Raw genomic sequence first — 14,987 nt, forward strand, 5'->3', positions numbered from 1 at the left:
ACGAACCTTTTTTATGCCGGTTAAAAAGGGGCTAATATTAAAAAAATCGTTATACAGTTTTTACATTCATCTTAGTTTATTTTTAATTTTTAATCAGTTCATATGCGTGTCATGCTGGTACAGTGATAACGTTACCAGCTTTGAATGCTACACTTTCGGTTTCGATTCCAGTTGATGGCACCCAAATACTTTTTTGTACTTTGAAAATCACGATCTAAAATAATATATACAAAATCTGGACAAATAAAAATATCATATTTCTCGGGCGCCACCGCCGCTAGTCTAATGCATAAACGGCAATATGTCTCCATACTTTCAAACTATATCTTCTCCGAAACTAAACTGCGCAGAGCGGCGCTCGTGGCCCCAAATGATTGGATTTTTACGCACCGTTCTTTTATGGGTCTTTAGTTAATTAAAAAAGTTTGAAGTTTTCAAAAATGTAAAAAATCACTGCACATTTTGCACTTTCATCTTAGTTTACTTTTCATTTTTATTCGCTTCGTGTTCGTTTCACGTTGGTGCAGTGGTACCGGTGCCAGCTTTGAATGATGCGGTTTTAATTTCGATTCCAGTTGATGGCATCCAAATACTTTTTTTACTTTTGAAAATCACGACTCTGCAATAATATACAGTAAACCCCCGGGATACGGAGTAAAAATTACTAACAAAATACAGAACAGTATATAATAACCAAAGTATATAATCAAATAACATTATAAATAACACAGTAAGGCGGTACATATACCGTAACCAGAAGCCGGAAAAAGCATCGAATTCCACATCGTAACCTAAATAAAACCGTATCTTAGAGCCACCGTATCTTAGGGACACCGTATTCCGGGGTCTACTGTATACGAAATCTGGACGAAATAAAATATCACATTTAAGCTTACTTTATGCCCCCCCCTATTGATTTAAAGTTTTAAAAAGAATGACTCGTGCGCCACCGCTCGGCATCGAAACCAAAACCCTTAGCCTGCGGTTTCCTTTTTCTATTGACGTTAATGCCTGAACTATGAAGACATGTTTGCTGCAAGGCTAAAAATTAAAACATGAATCAACACCTATTACGTTATGCATGCATCTTCGTAATGTTGTCGTTCGACCATTACCTGGTAAATTCCATTATTTTTTCACACTTTTGCATCGATTTTACCCGAGTAAAATCCAAATATAAAATTTTGCATGGGTTCGAATACCCTATATATTTATTTTATGTCTGTAGACCAAAAACTGACAGGAGTTTGGCAGGTGAAATTAATATATATATATCATATTTTGCTTTGGTTTTGATACCCCCAAATTCGAAGCTATCTCTTTACAACCCTTCCTTTTCATAAGCTATTATACTTTCATAAATCAGAGTCCATTTTCTGTAGGCTGTTTCTGAACCCAGTCAACGATGGGCACTTTTGCCAGTATATATATATATATATATATATATATATATATATATATATATATATATATATACGCATACATAAATATGCATAGAAAGAGATATGTGTTTACTATAACATTTTGACGCAAATTTTACTCAAGTACAAATCATGTAAAATCTTTGTATGAATATAATTACAGTTAACTAAAGATGATTATTTCATGAAATAATCGAACAAAAGAGGAATTAGTTCAAATGAATGTTTAAAAAATATGCAAATTAGCTTGATCTTTTCTATATATAACAAAGAAAAAAAAGAAAAAAGGGATTTTAATATGAAAATCAATACAAAAAAAACAAATTTATAGGAGTATATATATATATATATATATATATATATATATATATATATATATATCAAATGAGTATCAAAAATGTAATTGTCTAGTTTATGAGTATCAAAAATGTAATTGTCTAGTTTAGATGCTTGAAAATACCATAAGGTTGAAATAAATTATTGCATCGACAATTATGTAATTTCCGTGTTATATTTTTGTATATATATATATATATATATATATATATATATATATATATATATATATATATGTATATATATATACGTGTGTATTCACATGAAATTTAATAATCGGATATAATAATATATTATGTACCGATTTTAATATTTACTTCAACAACACTCAATATGTGAGTAGAGCTAGACTATAAAAGTGTGTTTATGAATACACAGCGCTTTCTACGTTTAATCCCCGGTTAGCCGAACAGTTCCTCCCGAGAATGAAATGCGGAAGCCGCTATGTAGTCTAATTGCCATGAATATATTTTTGTAACTTACACACACACACACACGCACACGCACACACACACATATGTATATATTTAATTTATTTATACAGATATTGATGGCTACATATGTGCATACATGTTTCTGTCATTGGGGAGACTATGTCTTTAGGCCATAATTTGCCTAGGAGTTTTTGAGGAAAATTCTTGGCCTGAAGACGTAGTCTCTCCAATAACGGGTGATTACAGAAATATGTATTTACATATGTAGCCATTAATGTTTATATAAATAAATTAAATATTCCTGCTCTGTTAACTCATTGAGCACTTTTTGGTAGACACATGTTGTTTCAATGGATGAACTTCTAGAAAACTAAACTACACAGTCATAATATATATATATATATATATATATATATATATATATATATATAGAGAGAGAGAGAGAGAGAGAGAGAGAGGGGGGGCGGAGAGCGAGAGAGAGAGGGGGGAGAGAGAGAAATAATAAGGAACAAACCGAGGCATGTGTTCATCAACGTTTCGTCTTGATTTCGGGACTTTTTCTCTCGATGAGTGAAATCAACAAAACAAAAAACACTAGTAAAAAATATTTGAAAACATTTTTGTGAAGACGAAAAACGACGTTTGATTTTTTTTTTTAAGTGCGGTGGGGGCTTGCGTTGTTAAAGCCAGGGAGATTTTTAATAACGTCACATAGCCGTTAATATATTTTTTAAAGATATAACGCGGTTAATATTATTTCTGGGGAAAAAATATGTCCGTTAAAATTCAAATATAGGTGCGTAACAAAAATGAAATGAGTGTTTTGTTATGCAATTTATTGATTGAGATTATATGTATTAATTATTATAGGGGTTGTTTCTATGGTGTGAGAGGGTCACCCTGTGTCTACAATCAAATTATGTTCTTTTAATAAAAGTTTTCTTATTAATGGCGCTACGTTATAGAAACCTAGACGTTGTTTAATTGTGCTTGAATTTGCGATAAACACTGATTCAAGAATCTCGGGGGGGTTATTTGAAATAAATTTAACCATTTTTGCTTGTTTGAAGTGAAAAGTATGATTATGCTGTAATTATTGAGCGAATAATGCACTAAGAGAATTGCTATTTCTTATATGTATTTTATGTTCATTGAGCCTTTTTTCTAATTTACGCTAGGTTTTACCAATGTATCTATGGTGCCAATTTTGGTAAGGAACAGTGTATATGTCTGCATTGGAAACTTGTTTGTTTTGGAGATTGTTGTTGTTTTTAATAGCTGTCCTATAGTTTGTGATAGGTTTGTATGATTAGAAATTCCTAATTTGTTAAGTATGCTGCAAATTATTGTAAAAACTGTTAATTTTACTATAAAACTTTACTATATAAAAACTTTGATCTTTACAAAATGAAAACTGAACCATACCATATTAAAACTGGGAACTTTACCATTGATGAGTTCGAAACATTTTACAAACATCAAGAGAAAGACCAAGTAATTTGATTTGAGGAAATTCTTCCCAAAGTCTAGAAAATAGGAAATTTAATGATTTTAATTTGATAAATGGACAAAAGTGCACATACATCTATTCCAAAGAAAGAAAACTTGAATATTCCCTTAAACTACCGAGGAATAACTGCAACGGCCATTTCTGCCAAAATATACAATGCAATGTTATCTAACCGAAGTCAAGCGGAAATAGAGAAGACGCCATCAAAATAATGCTCGCTAAAATAGAGCCCAATCGCTCAAATCTTAATCAAACCCGTATGCGAAAAACATTTAAAGATTTTCTTGTTGTTCTTCGATTTTTTAAATGCTTTCGATTCGATGCACAGACGAAGGATGAAGAAAATTCTTCCGACGTATTATATTGCAAATGAGACTGTTGAGGCAATAGTGATCTTGTACAGCCGAACCTAATCTACGATACTATCGCCTCACGGAAGCGACGATGTTTTTACAGATCACTGCTGGAGTTCTACAGGGTGTTACTATAACTCACTGATTATATTCTGTCTTAAGTCCACCTTATGTCAATCGACAAGCTGAAAGAAGATTATTGACGCAGGTTACGCGGATTATCTTTTTACAATTTGTGTTGACATGATTAAACAAGCAGAATCCATTTTACATTGTCTCGAAAGTATTCGGCTTTTGTTAACACATACACAGTAGAACATTAACTGCGCCAATACAGACATAAGTCTTCCTTTATTGAGACTTGTCTTGAAAATCTCGGTAGTAAAGTTGCAAGAAAAAATTCAACAGAAAGTGAACTAAAGTCCGAAAAATCAAGGCCAAACTGGGACAGACTGAAAGCAATATAGAAGTCATTGTTCCTATCAAAATTAAACGTGACTTCTTTGAAGTCATTGCTACATCAGTTTTTGCCTAGTGACTATTAATGACTATCAGTAAAGAATTAGAGAAGAAAACTGATGCTGTGTACACTACATAAGAATGCTAAGAGCTACTCTTAACATATTCTGAGGAAAACAACTCACAAGAAACAAATTCTATAGACTTTTTTATCGGATTTCAGCCTTGATTAAAACAAAAAAGAAAAACAAGATTAGTTGGTCATCTACCGAAGAAATGAGTATCAGTGTCTTTTGTTGTTTTGTTTTTATTTTTTTTTCTGTCCTTTTGTTTGTGTGTGTGGATTTCAAAACAGGAATGTTGCTCAGTGGCGAGCTCGTACAGCAACTACATTAAGATACTAGCAGAAAAATCACAATTAATACATGTGTGATGGAAAATAGAGCGAGAACTCGTGAGAGACTCAGGAAGATTCATGGTACTATCACGATGCTAGTGCTGTTGCTTCTGCTGCTGTTGCAGCTGCTGCTGATGATGTAACATTAAAACCAGATTAAAGCACTGCAGAAATCTGCAAATTCCAAATATACCTTTGACTTCAAATATTCTAAACTACTGGATGAAGAAATGGACAAAGATTTCAATACACACACAGGAAACACATACTTAAACATATTTCCCTTAAATATCTATATATTAATACGTGTGTCACAGCTTCCAGATTACACATTATTCGAATAGGAGATCCTATTTATTGAAAAGGAAGATAAAAGGTGATGCCATACTATGAGCATTGAATTATTATATAGATATGCTAATTTTGTGTCCCTAGCGTGTTATCGCCTTCTATCCTCCTTCTTAATAAATAGGATCTCCCGATTACAGAAAACGCTATCTCAAAAAAAAAAAAAAATAATATTAAAAAATTAAGTCGTTTTTGGGTCGCACGTGAAACTAAAATATACACTCTTGGTCTCCTTGTTAAGATCCAAGGGTAGTATCTGTTCTGTTTAAAGATGGTATCATGATATAGGGAGTTTCCATTCGCGCCGGACGTCCACACTATAAAAATATGTCACAGACTCCTAGAAGGATATTGAAGATAGACCGCAATAACCTGATTTATTCTGTCACTACATTGATTAAATTACTTAGATAAATACTTTTACAGTTTTAAAAAAATATCGCGAGGTCTCCATTCACACTAAATGCCCACAGAATTCTCGGCAGCAATATATTACATATGAAAAATACTGATGTGGAATTTCCACAGGCCCCGCTAGTATATATATAATTATTACAGCAGTAATTATCACTTTCTACACTGATAATTGCTTAAGCATGAAACGCTAGGTTCTGTTGGTATACAAATAATTTTTACTACTTATGATCCTGAAATGAAAAAAAACAGCTACAAGTAGAATCCCGGGATACGGCAGTAAAAATTACTAACAAAATACAGTACAGTATTTAATACATATGTATATAATCAAATTATATTATAAATAACACAGTTAGGCCGGGAAAATACCGTAACCAGGGTCCTAAATAATATCGTATTATTCCACATCGTTACCTGAAAAATAAACTTATACTAAGGCCATCGTATCCTGGGGTTCTACTGTACAAATAACTATAAGTTTAATGGTTCAAATTATTTTGTTTTTATGTTATCTGGTTTTATACAAAAGGAGCTAGAATTATTGAATGTTACTTCATATACTTCCGTTTTCAGTGAAGCTTTACAGAAGGTATTGGACATCAATTGTTATACATTCCTCAAATCGTAGATTCTTCAGGTTATTTTAAACGGGTTGTAGTTATTTTAGAAATATTTCAAATTGTTTTTACGGCACAACTCTTATTTAAAAATTTGAGTATTTCATATTTTCATTGAACCTCGCCTAATAGTCATATCATACAAATTAAGGAAAATCCCCTTAATGTTACTTTCTACTTGAAACGCCGAAAACTTACGCTATTATTTGTAGGCATTTCTTGAAATGAAACCATATAACAGATTTCGATCCAAAGTAGAATAAGGATTCTATAAATATCTTAATTTTAATTCTCGGAAGCATATCCGTACATTACTAAGGAAGAGAACTTGAATGCCTACTAGACACTATCCTCATGGTGTTTGTAAGGAAAACCTAACATGAGGATACTTTTTCTACGAGTAATCCCTGATTAAATATATAAAATCACATAGTATTAACGGCTCAAATAAGATCTCCTCGGTATGTCTAACTCATACAAGCTCGTATAAAGAAATGGTTCACTTTCTTCAAGTGATGTTACCTCAAATAAGAACACGATGATGAATACTCCATCAGACAAAGGGAATTTTTGCCTTGGAATCCAGAAAGACTAAGAAGCCACAAGAAAAGTATGCCATAACTTATTAAAATGGTCAATTTGGGAGAGGAAAATTATATTCCCAACGTCTTTACTAACTCAGCGTTTGCGGGGTTAAGGAGAACTTGAATGGAATATCCGAATATCTATGTATTTCAAATAGAGATTAGGTGTTAGCCTAATGAAGGGGTTCCTTGATTTCTGAAAACTTCAATTGAAGTAGAATGATACATTACCAAATTTGATTGAAATAATAATAATAATAATAATAATAATAATAATAATAATAATAATAATAATAATAATAAATACCTGCTTTTTTTTTTTGCTCCCGTGGTGATTTGAACTTAATACGCATACTTAAAGGGGGATAACACTACAGGCTTCAATCTCTAAAATATTTGTCTTAATTTTTAACTGACAGACTATAATCGTTTAAATGACACACAGTCTAATTATTTATTTATACACACACACACATATATATATACATATATATACATATATACATATATATACATACACACGCACACACACGTATATATATATATATATATATATATATATATATATATATATATATATGTAATGACTAGGGTTATGACAAGAGAATATTCTTATCAGTGTTTTGACTTTCGAGTATATATCCGACACAGACACAGTTAATCAATTGAGAACCACCATCACTCTATCTAAAAACATATAAGATATTATCTGATATATACTCGAGAGTCAAAAATATTAAAAGAATATTCTCTTGTCATAGCGCTAGTAATGACATCATATATAATATACTGCACAGCTAGTACATATCTCTATGACATCATATATAACGTATGTGAACAAAGAAACAAACAATCAAACAAATAGACAGGAATACGGATTTATTATGATATACATGTATAGTAATCCAGATTCACTGTATCAAAGCTATTAACTGCGCAGGTGCCTCAAACCAGGATGGAAACTCGACTATCGAACTGACATTGGCAAATTCACTGAACCCCAATCTATGGTTCCCTCTTGTAAAACTTTAACAAAAAAACACTCGACTAACTACAACCACTATATACGATTTCCCCCATTCTCTATTTGTGCCTAAATCTGAACGAAGATTCCATGAACAAAGTTTCTTTCCCATAACTGCCCACCTGTGGAATACTGTTTCGTTTGTCTGCTTCTCGGTTTAATAGAACATGATAGACTTCAAATCCAATGTAAACAAGTTCTTGTTGAACCACAAAAAATCAAATTCTACCAAATTTGTGCCATTGACGATTACTAAACTACCACCTTACATTCATAAACTCTTATCCTCGAGTGGCCTTCGCGCCTTGATAGTGGTGACCTCCAAGAAAAAAAAAACTAACACTCTTAGCCAACATCTGCTGAATGTAAATGAAATCCCAATAAAAATTCGATGTAATCATTATCAATTGTTGGAAAGATCGATTTAAACCATTGAACAATGCCATTAAGTAATAGCAGTTGGCGATTTCCTTACGAAAGTTCTCACAAAGATTGTTGAATTTTTATTTATTTTTTATCACCAATTAATTTCTTTCTTTTTTTCGCTGAACGTTTTTTTTTTATAAGAAAGGTGTTATTTGCCCTTTGTTTACATTTTTCTTCGCTCCCATTTTAAGACGTATTACTTTTTTATTTTATTTAAATATTATTTATTAATTATTAATTAATAATTACTACGCGCATAAAAGTAATATATATATATATATATATATATATAACATCTTGGCGAGAACTTTCGTAAGGAAATCGCCAACTGCTATTACCTAATGGCATTGTTCAATGATTACAATCAATTCAATGTATATATATATATATGTGTGTGTGTGTGTGTGTGTGTGTGTGTGTGTGTGTGTGTGTGTGTGCGTGTGCACGCGCGTGTGTGTGTGTGTTGAAAATTATGGAAATAATATTCAAACGTGGTGAAGAGATAAAAAAAGGAACAAACCAAAATTATATGTTCATCAATGTTTCGTCTTTATTCCAAGACGTCCTCGGGATGATTGATTTGGAAGAAATAAAATGCCAGTATAATATTTTAAAAATATATTTGCCGTAAATATTGTGTTGATATTTTATTTCTTTAAATCAATCATCTCGAGGAAGCCTTGAAATAAAGACGAAGCATAAGTGTATAAGTCGAACACATATGTATTTTTAGACATGCGCAAATATACATTTATACATTTAAGTCGCTTACTTTGTAAAATTATGATAAAAGTGCGGCCTTCGTAAACATTGTAGTGAACAACGCTAAAGAGCTAAATGTTTCAGTGTCCATTCATGTCACATTTTTAAAAATAACTTTTGAAATCACGACTATTTATTTTACGATATAATAAGCAATAGAGAGTAGGCTCCATAATAATAAATACGAAACATGTATCAATAAGATTATCATATTTTACGACCGGGCAACGTCGGGTGGCGTGCTAGTTTAATATAAAATTATTTTATTTGTTATCATATCTATCGAGAACTTATCCCTTATTTATTTTTTAAAACATTTTTCTCTCCAAGCAAAGCATATTACAATTAAAACATAAGGAGCTACCGTGATTAGTGCCAGATTTTTCATAAAGGAGGAGATTTGCAACAAGATGTTTGTTCACATTACATTTAATTTTTTCATGTTAATATAGTCGGGAAGCAAGTAGCAGGTCGGGGATTTAAAAAGTAAGCGGTTCGATGTAAGACATCCGGAAACCTTTAAAGTAAAGTTGTTTGATTTTACTGTCAGTCGATTTATCGATTTGCTTATCTTGAATACGTACGAGTGCAGTAAGTTCATATTTATTTTAGCGATTACTATTTTTGTGTTTTTATGAAAATCTTTTCAAACAAAGCAGGAAGCCATTTGATGCAAAGAGCTCAAAAAGTAAAGAAAGATGGTTCAAGGTCAAAAACTAGACAACGAAAACGCACCAGAAAACAGCTATTCTCTCTCATTTGTCAGAAACATCGTTCATAGAATATGAGTACTAAATATTAGCGTGCTCTAAGGCAAGCGAAAGTAAACGCAAGGTTCATTTTCTACCCTCCTCATTTTTACTATTCTATTATCCTGTTTTAACTAAAACTTTGGAAAATGTTTTCGTTCAATTTTTAGAGGCGTCTCCAGATTGCTTTAAACGTTAACGTTCCAATACTTCATCTTCCTCGGAACAATAGCAGCGTTTATAACTGGCCGAAAAATGTAGCCTGATTACATTAAACTTACACAGAAACGTGAACACCTTTAAAAAGGTGAAACACTTCATTTTAGAATTTTTATAAAACATATATAAGCTGAAAATATGATTCTCATCAATAAGTAAAAGAGTTGTTGATCTTTTTTAATGTTTAACAAAGATTTTAAACATGCTTTTATTTAATGATGGTTTCGTTGTTTGGTTGTTTGGTTTTACGACATATCAACCCCTTTCGAGTTGTTTATTGCTGAATCCAGTAATTTTGAAAAAAAAAAGGTTTTTATGCTTTAAGTTCTTCATATCTTTAAATATATACATGGTGTTTGGTTCGGTTGCTTTATTTTACGGCATATCAACTCTTTACGTGTTGTTTGATGTGGAATGCAGTGATTTTGAAAAACGTTTTTATACTTCAAGCTTTTTATATCTTTAAATATTTACTGTGTTTGGCTTGCTGTTTTATTGTATAGGAAAAATTGCTAGTTTTTGTTTTTGCTTTTCAGAACATGATTGAGTTTTGTAAATGGGAAAAAATAGTAACGTTAATGTTTGCTGCATTTTAGGTCAGAAAGCCAGTATCTTCAGACAGTCTGATCTGGTAGCATCCGAGGGATTATAATTATGGTCGTAAGATTCAGACATTCGTTGAATTATTTCGGCAAAATTATTAAACGTAAAAATATACGAAAACAAAATCTCATGTGACTTGAACTAAGAAATAATTAAATTTAGAACAACTTTATCTATTTATTTATCAATATATTTAACTTTATATATATATATCTATCTATCTTTCTCTCTCTCTCTCTCTCTATATATATATATATATATATATATATATATATATATATATATATATAATTCCTTTTCTGTAAACGTCCGGCGCTAACGACGACCCAACAATATCATTGTACCACCTTTATTCGACTTGAAACATACTTATCTACTTAAAGCAGCTTCAGAATATATCTGATTATAGTGAGTCTATCTTCAAAACCTTCATAGCAATTTGTGACAGAGTTCCATTTTTTTTTTTTGAAATGCAGTGCGAACGCAGACACAATACTATTATTTTACCATTTTGAGACAGAACAGATCCTACACTTTCATCTTATTCCGAAAACCAAATTTATTTTTATTTATTTTATTTCGAGTTTCCAGTTCGACACAAAAGTGACACTGAAATAAAACAAAATACATTTTTTTGTACTGTATCTTCATCGATCGCGCGGTTGAAGTGTGATAACGTACGTGCGAACATAAATAGTAAATGTGATAACGTACGTACGAACATAACCTTGTCATAGCTTTTTTATAATATAGATATTAGTACCTTTATCATGATCAATTTATTGTATAGATGAAATTAGCCAATATATTAAAATAAATCCTTGAATGCGGAAACCACCCCGCATAATACTGAACATTAACCATCCCTAGGAAAGAAGAATGAAGTTGCATAGTCAATAGACTTTTCGCATGGTGGATAAAAGGATTGCGGAAGATGTAAAAGTCTATGCAATTCACATGGTTTTCAATCAATCTGAGGACATTTAGTCCATTTATCGAAATTTACGCACAGAGAGTAGTGGAGAATTTGCAGAAGACAATATTTTACGGACATTTAACTTGTTTATAAAAGTGCTACAAGATTTTTATGGGGTCACATCAGTTCATCAGTTATAAATGGCTCGCATCCCTATATTATATGAAGTTGGCAACAACAACAATAACAATCAAAATAACAACTATAATAACAATAATAACAGCACTAATAATAATAACAACAACAACATAACACAATAACACAATAACACAAATAACAATAATAATAATAATAAAAATAACAACAACAATACAAACGACAATAATAGCAATAAGAACAACAACAATAATAACAACAATATCAATAATAACAACAACAATAACAATAATGATTATTATAACAATAATTATAACAACAATAATGATAATGACAACAACAACAATAACAATAATAATTATTATAACAACAATAATGATAATAACAACAACAATAATAGCAATAATAATAACAACAGCAATAATACAAACAACAACAATAATAGCAATAATAACAACAATATCAATAATGACAACAACAATAACAATAATAATTATTATAACAACAATAATGATAATGACAACCACAACAATAATTACAAAATCAAGATTAATAATAATGACAACAACAATAATAATAATAATAATAATAATAATAATAATAATAACAAAAAAGTCAAGGAAGTAAGATAGAGGAGAGAGCACTGACTAAACCTCCGCTGGGCAAGTGCGAAGAGAACTAGGATCTTGGAGAGTTTTATTGCCACTCAAATTTCAGTGAATACCAGTGACCGCTGCCAACGCAGAAATCATGGTAAGCGACTGTTGCGATAACACAAAGTCATCTGCAAATGTTATCGAAAGAAGTGGAGAGTACTGGAAACCTGTGGAGACTTGTTGTCACTCAGTCTCCAGGGAACATCACAGGCTGTTTTCAAAGGGAGATCTTTGATGACCTGTGTGAAAGCTCCTTGTGAGTCAATAATAATAATAATAATAATAATAATAATAATAATAATAATAATAATAATAATAATAATGTCCGTATCTAGTGATAGTACACCAAATGGTCGCAGAGGGTTAAGGAGAATGGAAAAAACCTAGGAGAGAATGCACTAACCAGACCTCCACTAGATGCGTGCTATGAGAACCGGAACCTGGGGGAGGCTTGTTGCCATCCAAATTCCAGTGAACACATATAGTCGGTACACACGAGAGATCAATGGCAAACTGCTGTTGCGATAAAGCAGATGAATTTGCAAAAATCATCGAAAGAGACTTATTCTCACTCAGACCCCAGGGAGCATCGCAAGTTGTTCTCAACGAGAAATCTTTTACGGCCTGTGTGTAAACTCCTAGTCAGAAATAATAATAACGATAATAAAAACAAACCTATAATACTAATGATTGAAAGAATAATATGAACAGTTTCTTAAAAGATGTTTAAAAATTCACCAGGGACTGGAATAACATGGAAGCTTGAAATGAACGGCAGAATAAATCTCAAAATTCTTGAATAGAAAGATCAACTCCCATATTCAAGGAACGCTAAAGAGTCGTAAGTAATTTGAAATAAAAAAAAAACATATAGAAAGAGCATAATACAAGCTGAAAGGAAATTAAAATGTCAGAAATCCCGTAGCCTTTTGATCCTCCTGAAAATAAACTTACGCAAGTATGTGGTGGCACCAGACCCGACTGATATCACACAAAGTGTTTGCGAAGGGGCCAAACCAAGGCGAGAGAGCACAGACCAGACCTCCACTGGAAAGGTCCGAAGAAGGCTAGAACTTTGGGTAAGCTAATTGCTAGTCAAATTCCAAACAAGATCAATAGTTGATGCTTCTAAGAAACCAATCGCAAAAGGCTATTGCGATGACACAAAATAATTTGATTGATTTAGTACAAGAATCGGGGAAATACCCCCTGAAAATCCGTGGAAAGTTTATATCACTCAGACTCCAGGGAAAAGCACCACTTAATAACGGCAATCACTAAAACAAACTTATTTGAAAATTCCTATTAAGTAAATAATAAAATCTAACAAATATACTAACATAATAATAATAATAATAATAATAATAATAATAATAATAATAATAATAATAATATTAATAATAATAATAATAATAATTGTGATTATATTAATGATACTGACGATGATGATAATTATATTAACCATAATAGCAATAACAACAATGTAAACAATAATAATAATAATAATAATAATAATAATAATAATAATAATACTTACAGAGCAATTTTTCATCCGTTGATTTTCTCCATTCTTTTAAGTAATAAATCCGTAAAAATTGCCCAATTATCACATTTTCCATATGTTCCGTAATACTTTATAACATTTTAGCATTATTACATTAACCTCATGAATTAAAATCGTGTAATAAAAATCCAACCCACATAAAATAAGTTTATCTTATTCTTATATGTAAAACAAACTTCAGTTGAAATGTTCATATTTTTCATCAATCTTTTAGTAATATAATTATTTGGCGTATTTTTTTTTTTTTTTAAATATTCCTATTTTGTTCGTCCGTATATACTTTTTCCTGCTTATTAAAAGAAAATAATTCTCTTAGGTAGATTGAACCGTTTAGTTAAATGTTATCAACTGAACTGGCGAAGTCGTCTTCTGAGTCCGTAAACAACGCGTTATTTTCCGTCTCCACAGCTGATGAATGCAATCGATCAACGTCGTCGCACGAGCCGCGCTGGTTATGCGTTTGCAAGTCAAGCCAATACAGGGCGCACGCCGCCTTCGTCGCCAGAATCCGCGGCATAGCGGCGATAAGTGAGGAAGGTAAACCCCGGTAGTGGGCGCCCACAACGCCGTGGAAAATGTCGGAAAGTGTATTAGCAGGGACGAACACATTTTTCCTTTCTCATTATGACCGGAAAAAAAAGAAGAAAAAAAGTGCGCTATATCTTTAGTTTCATTCTTTCTTATTTTTATGCATTTTGCTTAGTTTTCGTTGATTTTTTTTTCAATTTACTCTTTTAGTATTTCGTTAATTTCTGTTTTCATATTCATTTGAAGTTTTCTTTCTTTTCTTATTTTTCTTTACCATTTCTTTTTATTTTTTAAATGTTTTTCTTTTAATTTTTCCTTTTTTAGTTAATTGCCTTTTATATTGCTATTTTCTGCTTAATTGTCTGCTTTCCATCTTTATTTTTCCTTTATTTGATTTTATTCATTCCTATAGTCATTAAATCACACACACATTTATATATATATATATATATATATATATATATATATATATATATATATATACACTAGCAAAAGTACCCGTCGTTGA

General features: G+C 31.4%; 1 long non-coding RNA gene across 1 annotated transcript in view; it reads right to left on the minus strand.

Annotated features, from left to right (window-relative positions):
* The window catches only part of LOC145280224 (uncharacterized), a 148,741-nt gene extending 133,979 nt beyond the window's left edge, over nucleotides 1-14,762 (minus strand). The window contains exon 1 of the long non-coding RNA XR_013868582.1: nucleotides 13,925-14,762. This is a non-coding gene — a long non-coding RNA (uncharacterized LOC145280224). The remainder of the gene's footprint in view (nucleotides 1-13,924) is intronic.
* Between the last annotated feature and the right edge of the window lie 225 nt (nucleotides 14,763-14,987).

Source organism: Euprymna scolopes, chromosome 7, assembly GCF_053919585.1.
Source record: "Euprymna scolopes isolate OS-2025 chromosome 7, ASM5391958v1, whole genome shotgun sequence".
Lineage (NCBI taxonomy): Eukaryota > Metazoa > Mollusca > Cephalopoda > Sepiida > Sepiolidae > Euprymna > Euprymna scolopes.